The sequence below is a fragment of the Microchirus variegatus genome (genome assembly GCF_963457635.1).
Source record: "Microchirus variegatus genome assembly, chromosome: 17".
Taxonomy (NCBI): Eukaryota; Metazoa; Chordata; class Actinopteri; order Pleuronectiformes; family Soleidae; genus Microchirus; species Microchirus variegatus.
In genome coordinates this window covers 24388998-24406487 of record NC_139818.1, presented here as the reverse complement: position 1 = coordinate 24406487, position 17490 = coordinate 24388998, and positions in this window count along the sequence as shown.

Sequence of the window (17490 nt, the reverse complement as noted above, 5' to 3'; positions counted from 1 at the left end):
CAAATAAAGAAAGAATTAAAGAAAGACGTAAAGAAAGAGAATTAAAAGAAAGAATTAAAGAAAGATGTAAAGAAAGAAGTAAAGAAAGAAGGGACTGGACAAAGGAAGAAGAGAGGATGAAAGAAATGAAAAAGAAAGAATGTAAGGAAGGAAGAAATGGGAAAAGGAAAGCGACAAAGGACAGAGAGAGGGGATGAAAGAAGAAAAGACAGAACCAACAAAGAGTGAAAAGAAAGAACTAAACTACTCACAGAAGGTAAAGCCAATCCAGTCCAGTCAGTCAGTCAAATCCAGTCCATGTGTTCAGCTGCTGGTTTCTGTGAAGACATGAAAAGAGAGATTTCAAGGACTTTGAGCTGATAGAAATGTCCTAAATGTCCTGTCCTGAGACACAGAGACAAACAGAGAGACTGAACTGAGAGTCTGTTTGTGTCGGACAGTTTTACTCCGAGTTCAGTTTAAAAACTCTAAAAAGACGGAAACACGGAGGTCGGTAACGTTGACTACTCTCACTCTGTCTTCTTTACTTTATTTACCTTTAAATTAAGCCTTTAAAATCAAACTAAATCAACAGTGTCCTGAACTGAGTGTTGATGAATGTTTGCGTTCATGGATTATATCAAAAGTGTGCTCTGACCTCACCTCCGTCACTAATTCAAGTCAACTTTATTTACATTTTATATAGAATAAGAAAAAATAAAACACTAAGTTAACAAGAGAAAACCCAACAAATCACACGATGAGCAAAAGCCTCGAGGGCAAAACTGTGGAGAGAAAAAACTCCCTTTTAACAGGAAGAAATCTCTGGAGAACCAGACTCAAAGTGTGCAGCCGTCTGCCTCGACCGGTCGGGGTGAAAGGGAGGGGGGATGAGGGGGCGGAGCCAAAGGACGAGAGAGAGAGAGAGAGAGAGACACACACAACAGCAGCAATACAATCAAAGTGTGACAGTGACATGGCTTTCGAGCAGCGAACGGTTTCGAGCTGCGAAAGGTTTCGAGCGGCGAACGGTTAAGAGCGACAAACGGTTAAGAGCGGCGAACGGTTTAGAGCGGCGAACGGTTTAGAGCGACGAACGGTTAAGAGCGACGAACGGTTAAGAGCGACGAACGGTTAAGAGCGGCGAACGGTTTGGAGCGGCGAACGGTTTGGAGCGGCGAACGGTTTGGAGCGGCGAACGGCTTGGAGCGGCGAACGGTTAAGAGCGGCGAACGGTTAAGAGCGGCGAACGGTTTAGAGCGGCGAACGGTTTCGAGCGACGGCAACAACATTGAGAGGTCAAACAGAGGTCAATAAATACAGAGACAATGTAACTGTGCATCAGCGATGTCGTGGAGACGATGTCGTTGCCTCGAGGTGTAAACCATGTTGGTCTCCATTCTGGAATAAATTAGAAAAACAAAGCAGCAACAAACATCAGTCACTGATGCAACAGTTGGAGTCTGATATACTCACGACCTCAGGTTCTTCTTATATCATGAAGGGGGCGGGGCTAATCTCAGGTCGACATAGGGTGGTTCCATGTTAGGTCTCCATTCTGGAATAGATTAGAAAAACAAAGCAGCAACAAACATCAGTCACTTATGCAACAGGAGGAGTCTGATATACTCACAACCTCAGGTTCTTCTCAAATAATGGAGGAGGGGGCGGGGCTAATCTCAGGTCGATATCGGGCGGTTCCATGTTCCATCACAGGACCATGTTAAGTCTCCATTCTGGAATAGATTAGAAAAACAAAAAGACAAAAGCAGCAGCAGCAGCAAACATCGATGACTATCGTCTACAAACGGAATCTGTCAAAGAACGTTAGCAAGAATGTGTTGCACATTAGCCCAAACATGAACTGGTGCGACTTAACTGTGTTTAATTTTATTTGTACAGCGTTGATGTGGAGAAATTTACGTTAAAAAGGTGTGTGAAAAGTTAAGATCCTCAAATAAATCAGTTTGTGTGAATAATCTAAACTAAACTGTTTTAACTAAACTGTTACTGAGGTTAACATTTAAACTAAACTTTACAACACTATGAGAGAAGAGAAAAAAAAAACTCCCTTTTAACAGGAAGTTAAATCTCTGACAGAACCAGACTCAAAGTGAGGTTGGGGTGGAAGGAGGGAAGAGGGAGGGGAGGAGGAGGGTGATACCTAACACTTAACATTATCATGATTGTCCACACAAACACAACTACTGTTCAGACTATGACTCGTTTGCACATTTGCTGCACAAACTGTGTCGGACAACGACTAAACTATATGTGGTCTACGACTAAATCACAAAAACCTCTACAGTGCAATAGGAGGAAGGGAGACCCCCGACAGTTTTGTCCCAGACGACGACAGGAAGTACACAGACGAAACAGTGCTTTTGCCATGCGCTGGGCCTCGAAAGTCAGGGGGAAAGAAAGTGGGGGATAGAGGGATGAGGGATAAGAAAAAGAAGGTAAAGAGAAGGTGTACAGATAAGACTCCCATTTCTAGCTAAGACCTATTTAATATATGTGGTTTTTGTGATTTCCATTTAAAGTCTGTTAATTCCTTTAAATGTATACATATATATAATAAAATGCATCTTAATGCAAATGAGACAGAAACCATCAACACAAACACACACAGACTATAATAATCCTAATCTAACCCAACAGAGATCACACTTTGAGCGAGCACAGCTAAAGGCAAGTGGAGAGAGTTAAATCTCTGACAGAACCAAACTCAAAGATGTGCAGCCATCTGCCAAGGCCGGTTGGGGTGAAAGGAAATATGGGGGGACAGAGAGGTGGGACAAGAGACAGGAAAAATGGTAGCATTTAGCTAAATACACTCCAATAATCTAACTTACATCTCTAAAAGGTCTTGCGTCATCTAAGATTACCTATAATCCTGATTGTCCGTTTTACTTCTACACAGTCGAACAAACTTTCTAAAAACTGTGGAGGACAATTGTTGCTAGCTAAAGCTAAAGCTAAAGCACAAAACCTTCCTAAGAAAGAGGAAACCCAAAACGTTCTGGCAGTCAATGCAGCAGACCATATTATCCCACAGTTTCATTATCAGAACAGGTTAGGAAAGCAGGTGTGGCAAGCGTGCCTCGACAGGTTGGGGTGAAAGGGAAAATGGGGGGAACAGAGGAAGTGGGAGGGAGATAAAGGAAGAAGAGGAACAGGGGGATAGTATGCTACCATTTTTGTGACTATATTTGATAATAGCGGTTCTTACGGTTGATGCTATTATCAATTCAGCTAAATAACTCTATATAAATAAAGATAAACATATTCAAATACAAAACTTAACAATATCATAAAATAAACCCCAACAGTCCAGTGAGAAAAAACTCCCTTTTAACAGGAAGAAATCTCTGATAGAACCAGACTCAAAGATGTGCAGCCGTCTGCCTCGGCCGGTTGGGGGGGAAGAGGAAGAGGAGGAAGAGGAGGAAGAGGAAGAGGAGGAGGGAGGAGGAAGAGGAGGAGGAAGGGGGAAGAGGAGGAGGAAGGGGGAAGAGAGACTATGCTAACGTTTCTGAAACATCCTTTTAACAGGAAGTTAAAGAGAGACTATGCTAACGTTTCTCAAACATCCTTTTAACAGGAAGTTAAAGAGAGACTATGCTAACGTTTCTGAAACATCCTTTTAACAGGAAGTTAAAGAGAGACTATGCTAACGTTTCTCAAACATCCTTTTAACAGGAAGTTAAAGAGAGACTATGCTAACGTTTCTCAAACATCCTTTTAACAGGAAGTTAAATCTCTGGAGAACCTGATTAAATAATATTAATAATAATCTAAGATATAAGCTAAAGGCCTTGTTTTCCTATAAGATAAGACTTTATCCATCCAGGTGGGGGGGGGGGGGGGGGTGGTCCATTGCGTCCAATCCATTTCCGTTGTGTTGCGTTGCACCCAGGCCAAACAAACGGCACTAAAGCCAAACAAATGGCACTAAAGCCAAACAAACGGCACTAAAGCCAAACAAATGGCACCCAGGCCAAACAGAATCACAGCACATGACCACATGTCATGAAATGAAACACCTGAAATCAAAACACGAGAACCTGAAAAGTAACAAGTCGGTCTGTTTTAAGTCAGTCAAGCGGCGTCGAGGTCAAGTCAGGTGTGTGTGTACGTATATGTAGACCTTTGAGAACCACATGACATGAACAGTGTTCATGTCATGTGCTCTCATAGACCTTATATATAAACCTAATATATAAACCTAAATAAACCTCTGAAAAACCTTTTGAGAACCACATGACATGAACAAAGTACTTTGTTCATGTGATGTGCTCTCATAGACCATATATAAACCTTATATATAAACCTAAATAAACCTCTGAAAAACCTTTTGAGAACCACAAGAACAAAATGTTCAAGTGATGTGCTCTCATAGACCTTATATATAAACCTCTGAAAAACCTTTTGAGAACCACAAGAACAAAATGTTCAAGTGATGTGCTCTCATAGACCTTATATATAAACCTAAATAAACCTCTGAAAAACCTTTTGAGAACCACAAGAACAAAATGTTCAAGTGATGTGCTCTCATAGACCTAATATATAAACCTGAATAAACCTCTGAAAAACCTTTTGAGAACCACAAGAACAAAATGTTCAAGTGATGTGCTCTCATAGACCTTATATATAAACCTGAATAAACCTCTGAAAAGCCTTGAGAAAAACACAAGACATGAACAACGTGTTCAATGTGATGTGCTCTCATAGACCATATATATAAACCTTATATATAAACCTTATATATATATATATATATATATATAAAAACCTGAATAAACCTCTGAAAAGCCTTTTGAAAACCACAAGACATGAACAAAGTGTTCATGAGATGTGCTCTCATAGGCCATATATGTGTAAACCTTATATATATAAACCTGAATAAACCTCTGAAAAGCCTTTTGAGAACCACAAGACATGAACAAAGTGTTCATGTAATGTTCTCTCTCAGACCTTATATATATATATATAAACCTTATGTATGTATATGTAGCACACAGAGCCTTTCGAGAACCACATCACATGAACAAAGTGTCCATGTGATGTGGTCTCTCAGACTTTATATGAAGTGTTATGTGACTGTAGTGTTTTTGTACACCTTAAACTTACAAACATGGTTTCTGTTGTACTTACAACAGAAACACGACTCCGGTCCGGTCCGTCCAGGGAATCCGTTCGACAGACGAGGGGAACCTGTTACGCAAAAAAGGGTAGGTGTTAATATATACGTACGTATACACACAAAAATACACACACATATATATTTATATATATACACACATATACATATATATATACATATACACACATATACATACACACATATACGTATATATATATATATATGTACATATATATATACACACGTATATGTATATATATGTACATATATACACACACGTATATGTATATATATGTACATATATACACACACACGTGTATACACGTATATATATATATACACACATGTATACACACACACGTGTATACACGTATATATATATATACACACATGTATACACACACACGTGTATACACGTATATATATATATATATACACACATGTATACACGTATATATATATATATACACACACATATATACATACACACATATATATATATATACACATACACATATACATATACACATGTATATATACACACATGTACACATATATACAAATATGTATGTATATATACACACACATGTACACATATATACAAATATGTATGTATATATACACATACAAATATATACATACACACACTTATCTATTAGGGCTGCAGCTATCGAATATTTTGTAATCGCGTATTCTACTAATTATTCCTCGATTGATCTTGTGCGTGCGTGAGAGACGAGTGTGTGTTCTTGCGTGTAACATCATATCGAGTCAAATCATCACGACATGACGACAAACATTAAATCAGCGAACATGCCGGCGTCGTTAGCATTAGCAACTGGATGCTTCCGGCTCAGATACTGGGTCATAGAGGACGTGCTGTTGTGGTGCGACACATGTCGTGTGCAGTGGTTACACTGAACATTGTTGGCTTCTCGTTTAATTGTGAAATTGTCCCACACTTTGGACATTTACTGCCTTTTACGGGCCGATTCACTCTTTCCCCCCTTGCGCCAGCTGAAATGCGGATGTGCGTCTGCTCAAACGGTCCGTGTGGAACAACGACCCCGACGCTGAACAGGCCGCATATCGCGCGAGCTCGGAATTAAACGTAAACTCGAGGCAGTGTTTTAGCCTTTGATTTTTGTAATCGAGTTACTCGAGTAATCGTTGCAGCCCTACACACACACACACACACCACAGTAGATTTTACACACACACACGCACACACCACAGCAGATTTACACGCACGAAAATTTAACACAGTTTGACTATGATCAGGTAAAAACAACACAATTACAGTGGTTTAGTCCAGAAAGTACGTTCACTTTTATATCACTATTAGTGTTCAATAAAACAGTTAATGGCTGTGTTTCTAAGTCCCTGCAGAATTCTATCTATTTTCCATTCCAAAAAAAGGAACGCAAGATGGCGCCATTGAGCTGCGTCGCTGATGTGACGCGACCGTCAAATGCGCTTCTCTCAGGGAGGTTACGCCAGCAAGAAACGCCCGGACTGTTTTAAGTGTAACACAGGAAGTCCGACTGACGAGTGACCGCTTTAATTTTCACAGAAAAATAAGTTTTTCACGGCTAAAAATCAAAACGTAAGAGTTTTTTCTACAGTTGTCGTTCGACGAACCACTTTCAGCTTTCATTTGAGCCATGTGGAGTGTGTTTTAGACAAAGTGTCGGAGCGTTTGATCCTGAAATGCGGCGAGTGGGTTGACGCAGCAGTTCGGTACCAAGTTTGATATGTAATACGCAATTTAGATGTTATTTGAGCTGCGTTTGTCACATTTAAAACAGTTATACAGTCATAGCCCAGATTCTGCGGCTTAAAAGCAGCGAGAGAGATAGTTTGAAGTGACACAGCGTAGCAGCCTATAGTAGTTTCATGTATCTGCTACGCAAAATGCGCATATGTTGGCAGGTCTGACGTTTATTCGTGATAATAAGTAGATAAGTGACGTTAGTGGTGAAACAGAAACACAGCAGAAGTAAAACAAAAAACACTTACGTTCGAGACGAACTCTCCCGCTCCTCTCGTCTGTCTCACTGAATAACACGAGCCAACGCGGAAGTCGCTTAAATACGGACATTTGAACGTTGCCGCGCGAATGGTCTAAACCAATCAGGAAGAAGGAAACGAAAGCGCTGTCAATTGCCGTGGGAACCACTCCTTATTTGGACATCCGGTATGAGCTTGTCAAACAGATATGAACAAACAAACGTGTACAGTCTAGTACTATGGTCCTGCACTCACTGCAAGTCACATATTATGCTTTATACTTTTTACTGTGTAGTTAACTGTAAAGAAATCATTATCATGCTGTAAAGTCTTATTTGTTTTTATTCACATTTAGCTGTTTATCTTTATCCTGCTGCTCCTGATACACTTGATCTGGACCCTTATACATATATGTTTCACTCTTCAAACATTTTAGAGCTTCAAGAGATTCTTCAAAATTCAAGAGTTTTCCAGATTCAAGGCCACAAAGGTGCAAAGTGTAAAAAAGTAAAAAGGAGATTATAAAGAAGAAAAAGTATCAAAGTACAAGAAGGTATATACAGGAGTATCATGAATAGTAAACAATAATAATAATATTACTATATTAATAATAATATAGTAAATGTCATCACACATGTTGATCATGTGCAGCTTTTAAAGACAATAATACAAAAAAAACCTGCTTTGTTGTAATATTATTTTTTTATTATTATTATATGCTTTGTGGTAAAAAAAAAAAAAAAAGAAGTGATGAGTTATTTTATCAGTGATAAAACGATGACGTCGTCAACATCAGAGTTACATCAGGAAATAAACATTTTAACTTGGAAAATGATCATCACTTTGGTCCATTTTCATTTGCACATTTATACACATTTGCGACACAGAGTGTGTGTGTGTGTGTGCGTGCCTGTGTGAGACAGATGACAGTGACCAGATTATTATGTAGTTTTATTTCTCTTTTTCTTTAAACAAGAAGAAAGATTAAAGTAAACATTTAAATCTAGGATTATGTTACGACGGTGTTAGAGCTGAAACAATGACTCCAATAATCCACCACTATTTTCAGGATTAAAACCAGATTTCTGACTGTTTCAGCTTCTTAAATGTGAATCTTTTCTTTGTTTCTTTGCTGCATAAAAACTGAATCATTCTGTGTTTGTTGACAAAAACAAAGACGTTTGACAACATCATCATTTCCACGTTTGACAAACTCTGATCAATGTTTTCTAACATTTGCTGACGTTTCATCGACAAAAAACAGGAAAATGAAGTGATTAATGAAGGGAATCTTCCAGATCACCAACACACGACATCTACTGAAACAAAAAATGAAATGCCCTGAATCATGTTGTTTTTGCCCGTTTTACCTGACATAAATCAAATCAACTCGACAAACTGTGTGCTAATAATCAAAAATGTTGTCAAAGCATGATAACGATTTCTTTACAGTTAACTACACAGTTTTTAAAAAGTATAAAGCATAAAAAATGACTTGCAGACCATAGTACTAGACTGTAAACAACCAAGAGCCCTATCAACACACGCTGACACCGGATGTCCATATAAGGAGTTGTTCCCACGGCAATTGACAGCGCTTTCTTTTCCTTCTTCCTGATTGGTTTAGACCATTCACGCGGCAACGTTCAAATGTCCGTATTTAAGCGACTTCCGCGTTGGCTCGTGTCAGTGTGACAGACGAGAGGAGCGGGAGAGTTCGTCTCGAACGTAAGTGGTTTTTTGTTTTAGTTCTAATGTGTTTCTACCACTAACGTCACTTATCTACTTATTATCACGAAGTAAACGCCAGACCTGCCAACATTTGCGCATTTTGCATTGCAGATACGCATTTTGACATGAAACTACTATAGGCCGCTACGCTGTGTCTCTTCAAACTATCGCTCTCGCTGGTTTTAAGCCTCAGAATCTGGGCTACAAGCCTGTATAACTGTTTTAAATGTAACAAACAACGGCTCAAATAACTAAATTGCGTATTACATGTCAAACTTGGTACCGAACCGCTGCGTTTCTGGATCAAACGCTCCGACACTTTGTCTAAAACACACTCCACACGGCTCAAATGAAAGCTGAAAGGGGTTCGTCGAACGACAACTGTAGAAAAAGCTCTTACCTTATGATTTTTAGCCGCGAAAAACGTATTTTTCTGTGAAAACTAAAGCGGTCACTCGTCAGCCGGACTTCCTGTGTTACACTTAAAACAGTCCGGGCGTTTCTTGCTGACGTAACCTCCCTGAGAGAAGCGCATTTGACGGTCGCGTCACATCAGCGACGCAGCTCAATGGCGCCATCTTGCGTTCCTTTTTTTGGAATGGAAAATAGATAGAATTCTGCAGGAACTTAGAAACACAGCCATTAACTGTTTTATTGAACACTAATAGTGATATAAAAGTGAACGTTCTTTCTGGACTAAACCACTGTAATTGTGTTGTTTTCACCTGATCATAGTCAAACTGTTAAATTTTCGTGCGTGTAAATCTGCTGTGGTGTGTGTTTAAAATCTGCTGGTGTGTGCGTGTGTTTAAAATCTGCTGGTGCGTGTGTTTAAACTATGCTGGTGTGTGCGTGTGTTTAAAATCTGCTGTGGTGTGTGTTTAAAATCTACTGTGGTGTGTGTGTGTGTGTGTGTGTGTGTGTGTGTGTAAAATCTACTGTGGTGTGTGTGTAGGGCTGCAACGATTACTCGAGTAACTCGATTACAAAAATCAAAGGCTAAAACACTGCCTCGAGTTTACGTTTAATTCCGAGCTCGCTCGATATGCGGCCTGTTCAGCGTCGGGGTCGTTGTTCCACACGGACCGTTTGAGCAGACGCACATCCGCATTTCAGCTGGCGCAATGGGGGAAAGAGTGAAACGGCCCGTAAAAGGCAGTAAATGTCCAAAGTGTGGGACAATTTCACAATTAAACGAGAAGCCAACAATGTTCAGTGTAACCACTGCACACGACATGTGTCGCACCACAACAGCACGTCCTCTATCACCCAGTATCTGAGCCGGAAGCATCCAGTTGCTAATGCTAACGACGCCGGCATGTTCGCTGATTTAATGTTTGTCGTCATGTCGTGATGATTTGACTCGATATGATGTTACACGCAAGAACACACACTCGTCTCTCACGCACGCACAAGATCAATCGAGGAATAATTAGTAGAATACGCGATTACAAAATATTCGATAGCTGCAGCCCTAATAGATAAGTGTGTATGTATATATTTGTATGTGTATATATACATACATATTTGTATATATGTGTACATGTGTGTATATATACATGTGTATATGTGTATGTGTGTATATACATATATATATATATATATATATATGCACATATATATATATATATATATATGCACATATATATATATATATATATATATATATATATATATATATATGCACATGTATGTATGTATATATATATATATATATATATATATATATATATATATGCACATGTATATATGCACATGTATATATGCACATGTATATATGTATATGCACATGTATATATGCACATGTATATATGTATATGCACATGTATATATGCACATGTATATATGTATATGCACATGTATATATGTATATATATATATATATATGCACATGTATGTATGTGTATATATATATATATATACACGTATGTGTATGTATATATATATATACACGTATGTGTATGTGTGTATATATATATATATACACGTATGTATATATGTGTGTGTGTATATATATATATATACACGTATGTATATATGTGTGTGTGTGTGTGTATATATATATATATATACACGTATGTATACATGTGTGTATATATATATATACACGTATGTATATATGTGTGTATATATATATATACACGTATGTATATATGTGTGTGTGTATATATATATATATACACGTATGTGTATATATGTACATATATATACATATACGTGTGTGTATATATATATATATACATATACGTGTGTGTATATATATATATATATATATACATGTGTGTGTGTATATATATATATATATACATGTGTGTGTGTATATATATATATATATACATGTGTGTGTGTATATATATATATATATACATGTGTGTGTGTATATATATATATATATACATATACGTGTGTGTATATAGATATATATATATATATATATATATATCTATATACACATATACGTGTGTGTATATATGTACATATATATACATATACGTGTGTGTGTATATATGTACATATATATACATATATGTGTGTGTGTGTATATATATACACACACACACATATACATATATATATATACGTATATGTGTGTATATATATATATATGTGTATATGTATATGTGTATATATATAAATATGTATGTGTGTGTATTTTTATGTGTGTATACGTACGTATATATATTAACACCTACCTTTTTTGCGTAACAGGTTCCCCTCGTCTGCTGCACCGGATTCCCTGGACGGACCGGACCGGAGTCGTGTTTCTGTTGTAAGTACAACAGAAACCATGTTTGTAAGTTTAAGGTGTACAAAAACACTACAGTCACATAACACTTCATATAAAGTCTGAGAGACCACATCACATGGACACTTTGTTCATGTGATGTGGTTCTCGAAAGGCTCTGTGTGCTACATATACATACATAAGGTTTATATATATATAAGGTCTGAGAGAGCACATTACATGAACACTTTGTTCATGTCTTGTGGTTCTCAAAAGGCTTTTCAGAGGTTTATTCAGGTTTATATATATAAGGTTTATACATATATGGCCTATGAGAGCACATCTCATGAACACTTTGTTCATGTCTTGTGGTTTTCAAAAGGCTTTTCAGAGGTTTATTCAGGTTTATATATATAAGGTTTATATATATGGTCTATGAGAGCACATCACATTGAACACGTTGTTCATGTCTTGTGTTTTTCTCAAGGCTTTTCAGAGGTTTATTTAGGTTTATATATAAGGTCTATGAGAGCACATCACTTGAACATTTTGTTCTTGTGGTTCTCAAAAGGTTTTTCAGAGGTTTATTTAGGTTTATATATAAGGTCTATGAGAGCACATCACTTGAACATTTTGTTCTTGTGGTTCTCAAAAGGTTTTTCAGAGGTTTATATATAAGGTCTATGAGAGCACATCACTTGAACATTTTGTTCTTGTGGTTCTCAAAAGGTTTTTCAGAGGTTTATTTAGGTTTATATATATAAGGTTTATATATATGGTCTATGAGAGCACATCACATGAACAAAGTACTTTGTTCATGTCATGTGGTTCTCAAAAGGTTTTTCAGAGGTTTATTTAGGTTTATATATATAAGGTTTATATATATGGTCTATGAGAGCACATCACATGAACAAAGTACTTTGTTCATGTCATGTGGTTCTCAAAAGGTTTTTCAGAGGTTTATTTAGGTTTATATATATAAGGTCTATGAGAGCACATCACATGAACACTGTTCATGTCATGTGGTTCTCAAAGGTCTACATATACGTACACACACACCTGACTTGACCTCGACGCCGCTTGACTGACTTAAAACAGACCAACTTGTTACTTTTCAGGTTCTCGTGTTTTGATTTCAGGTGTTTCATTTCATGACATGTGGTCATGTGCTGTGATTCTGTTTGGCCTGGGTGCCATTCTGTTTGGCCTGGGTGCCATTTGTTTGGCTTTAGTGCCATTTGTTTGGCTTTAGTGCCGTTTGTTTGGCCTGGGTGCAACGCAACACAACGGAAATGGATTGGACGCAATGGACCACCCCCCCCCCACCTGGATGGATAAAGTCTTATCTTATAGGAAAACAAGGCCTTTAGCTTATATCTTAGATTATTATTAGATTATTAATATTTAATCAGGTTCTCCAGAGATTTAACTTCCTGTTAAAAGGATGTTTGAGAAACGTTAGCATAGTCTCTCTTTAACTTCCTGTTAAAAGGATGTTTGAGAAACGTTAGCATAGTCTCTCTTTAACTTCCTGTTAAAAGGATGTTTGAGAAACGTTAGCATCGTCTCTCTTTAACTTCCTGTTTAAAGGATGTTTCAGAAACGTTAGCATAGTCTCTCTTCCCCCTTCCTCCCCCTCTTCCCCCTCCCTCCTCCTCTTCCTCCTCCCTCCTCCTCTTCCTCCCCCTCCTTCTCTTCCTCTTCCCCCCCAACCGGCCGAGGCAGACGGCTGCACATCTTTGAGTCTGGTTCTATCAGAGATTTCTTCCTGTTAAAAGGGAGTTTTTTCTCACTGGACTGTTGGGGTTTATTTTATGATATTGTTAAGTTTTGTATTTGAATATGTTTATCTTTATTTATATAGAGTTATTTAGCTGAATTGATAATAGCATCAACCGTAAGAACCGCTATTATCAAATATAGTCACAAAAATGGTAGCATACTATCCCCCTGTTCCTCTTCTTCCTTTATCTCCCTCCCACTTCCTCTGTTCCCCCCATTTTCCCTTTCACCCCAACCTGTCGAGGCACGCTTGCCACACCTGCTTTCCTAACCTGTTCTGATAATGAAACTGTGGGATAATATGGTCTGCTGCATTGACTGCCAGAACGTTTTGGGTTTCCTCTTTCTTAGGAAGGTTTTGTGCTTTAGCTTTAGCTTTAGCTAGCAACAATTGTCCTCCACAGTTTTTAGAAAGTTTGTTCGACTGTGTAGAAGTAAAACGGACAATCAGGATTATAGGTAATCTTAGATGACGCAAGACCTTTTAGAGATGTAAGTTAGATTTTTGGAGTGTATTTAGCTAAATGCTACCATTTTTCCTGTCTCTTGTCCCACCTCTCTGTCCCCCCATATTTCCTTTCACCCCAACCGGCCTTGGCAGATGGCTGCACATCTTTGAGTTTGGTTCTGTCAGAGATTTAACTCTCTCCACTTGCCTTTAGCTGTGCTCGCTCAAAGTGTGATCTCTGTTGGGTTAGATTAGGATTATTATAGTCTGTGTGTGTTTGTGTTGATGGTTTCTGTCTCATTTGCATTAAGATGCATTTTCTTATATATATGTATACATTTAAAGGAATTAACAGACTTTAAATGGAAATCACAAAAACCACATATATTAAATAGGTCTTAGCTAGAAATGGGAGTCTTATCTGTACACCTTCTCTTTACCTTCTTTTTCTTATCCCTCATCCCTCTATCCCCCACTTTCTTTCCCCCTGACTTTCGAGGCCCAGCGCATGGCAAAAGCACTGTTTCGTCTGTGTACTTCCTGTCGTCGTCTGGGACAAAACTGTCGGGGGTCTCCCTTCCTCCTATTGCACTGTAGAGGTTTTTGTGATTTAGTCGTAGACCACATATAGTTTAGTCGTTGTCCGACACAGTTTGTGCAGCAAATGTGCAAACGAGTCATAGTCTGAACAGTAGTTGTGTTTGTGTGGACAATCATGATAATGTTAAGTGTTAGGTATCACCCTCCTCCTCCCCTCCCTCTTCCCTCCTTCCACCCCAACCTCACTTTGAGTCTGGTTCTGTCAGAGATTTAACTTCCTGTTAAAAGGGAGTTTTTTTTTTTCTCTTCTCTCATAGTGTTGTAAAGTTTCGTTTAAATGTTAACCTCAGTAACAGTTTAGTTAAAACAGTTTAGTTTAGATTATTCACACAACCTGATTTATTTGAGAATCTTAACTTTTCACACACCTTTTTAACGTAAATTTCTCCACATCAACGCTGTACAAATAAAATTAAACACAGTTAAGTCGCACCAGTTCATGTTTGGGCTAATGTGCAACACATTCTTGCTAACGTTCTTTGACAGATTCCGTTTGTAGACGATAGTCATCGATGTTTGCTGCTGCTGCTGCTTTTGTCTTTTTGTTTTTCTAATCTATTCCAGAATGGAGACTTAACATGGTCCTGTGATGGAACATGGAACCGCCCGATATCGACCTGAGATTAGCCCCGCCCCCTCCTCCATTATTTGAGAAGAACCTGAGGTTGTGAGTATATCAGACTCCAACTGTTGCATAAGTGACTGATGTTTGTTGCTGCTTTGTTTTTCTAATTTATTCCAGAATGGAGACCAACATGGTTTTCACCTCGAGGCAACGACATCGTCTCCACGACATCGCCGATGCACAGTTACATTGTCTCTGTATTTATTGACCTCTGTTTGACCTCTCAATGTTTTTGCCGTCGCTCGAAACCGTTCGTCGCTCTTAACCGTTCGTCGCTCTTAACCGTTCGCCGCTCTAAACCGTTCGCCGCTCTTAACCGTTCGCCGCTCCAAACCGTTCGCCGCTCCTAACCGTTCGTCGCTCTTAGCCGTTCATCGCTCTAAACCGTTCGCCGCTCTTAACCGTTTGTCGCTCTTAACCGTTCGCCGCTCGAAACCGTTCGCCGCTCGAAACCGTTCGCCGCTCGAAAGCCATGTCACTGTCACACTTTGATTGTATTGCTGCTGTTGTGTGTGTGTCTCTCTCTCTCTCTCTCTCTCTCTCTTGTCCTTTGGCTCCGCCCCCTCCTCCCCCCCTCTCCCTTTCACCCCGACCGGTCGAGGCAGACGGCTGCACACTTTGAGTCTGGTTCTCCAGAGATTTCTTCCTGTTAAAAGGGAGTTTTTTCTCTCCACAGTTTTGCCCTCGAGGCTTTTGCTCATCGTGTGATTTGTTGGGTTTTCTCTTGTTAACTTAGTTTTTTATTTTTTCTTATTCTATATAAAATGTAAATAAAGTTGACTTGAATTAGTGACGGAGGTGAGGTCAGAGCACACTTTTGATATAATCCATGAACGCAAACATTCATCAACACTCAGTTCAGGACACTGTTGATTTAGTTTGATTTTAAAGGCTTAATTTAAAGGTAAATAAAGTAAAGAAGACAGAGTGAGAGTAGTCAACGTTACCGACCTCCGTGTTTCCGTCTTTTTAGAGTTTTTAAACTGAACTCAGAGTAAAACTGTCCGACACAAACAGACTCTCAGTTCAGTCTCTCTGTTTGTCTCTGTGTCTCAGGACAGGACATTTAGGACATTTCTATCAGCTCTAAGTCCTTGAAATCTCTCTTTTCATGTCTTCACAGAAACCAGCAGCTGAACACATGGACTGGATTTCACTGACTGACTGGACTGGATTGGCTTTACCTTCTGTGAGTAGTTTAGTTCTTTCTTTTCACTCTTTGTTGGTTCTGTCTCTTCTTCTTTCATCCCCTCTCTCTCCGTCCTTTTCCCATTTCTTCCTTCCTTGCATTCTTTCTTTTCATTTCTTTACATCCTCTCTCCTTCCTTTGTCCAGTCCCTTCTTTCTTTACGTTGTTCTTTAATTCTCTTTCTTTACATCTTTCTTTATTTATTTGTCTTTATTTAAATTCTCTTTCTTTAATTCTTTCTTTCTTTCCATCATTTAAATTGTTGCCTGTGTTTTAGTTTCATTTCCACTGAAACTTTTCTCCTCAACAGGTTTTTCCTCACATGATGTTTCAGTTGTGACCAGCAGGGGGCGCCACATCAGCCTCATTCTCCTCCTTAACAATAACAATAACTGTTCATTTGTATGATTGTTATGTACAGATTGATATATATATCTATATATATATAGATATATATATAATGGTTAAAGTAAAACTATTCTAAAGACGTAGAAAGATTAAAGTAAACATTTAAATCTAAGATTATGTTCATGAATCAAAGAAAATACAGTGAACTGAACATGACGACGTGTTAGAGCTGAAACAATGACTCCAATAATCCACCACTATTTTCAGGATTAAAACCAGATTTCTGACTGTTTCAACTTCTTAAATGTGAATCTTTTCTTTGTTTCTTTGCTCCATAAAAACAAAGAAATCATTTAAAAACTGAATCATTTTGTGTTTGTGGACAAAAACAAAGACGTTTGACAACATCATCATTTCCACGTTTGACAAACTCTGATCAATGTTTTCTAACATTTGCTGACGTTTCATCGACAAAAAACAGGAAAATTAAGTGATTTGTGAAGAGAATCGTTAGCTGCAGCTCCACTACGGTGGCCCTGAAGGCCAGGTTGGTTGTTGTCGTTGTGTTTCAGTTCATGATGTTGTGTTTCAGTTGTTTCAGGTAATTACGTTGTGTTTCAGTTGTTGTTTCAGTTAATTACGGTGCGTTTCAGTTGTTTCAGTTAATTACGTTGTGTTTCAGTTGTCTTGGTTCAGTTGAAGTTGTGTTTCAGTTGACATTGTTGTGTGTTGGTGATCTGTCCTTCAGGGCCACCGTAGTGGAGCTGCAGCTAACGATTCTCTTCACAAATCACTTCATTTTCCTGGTTTTTGTCGATGAAACGTCAGCAAATGTTAGAAAACATTGATCAGAGTTTGTCAAACGTGGTAATGATGATGTTGTCAAAAGTCTTTGTTTTTGTCCACA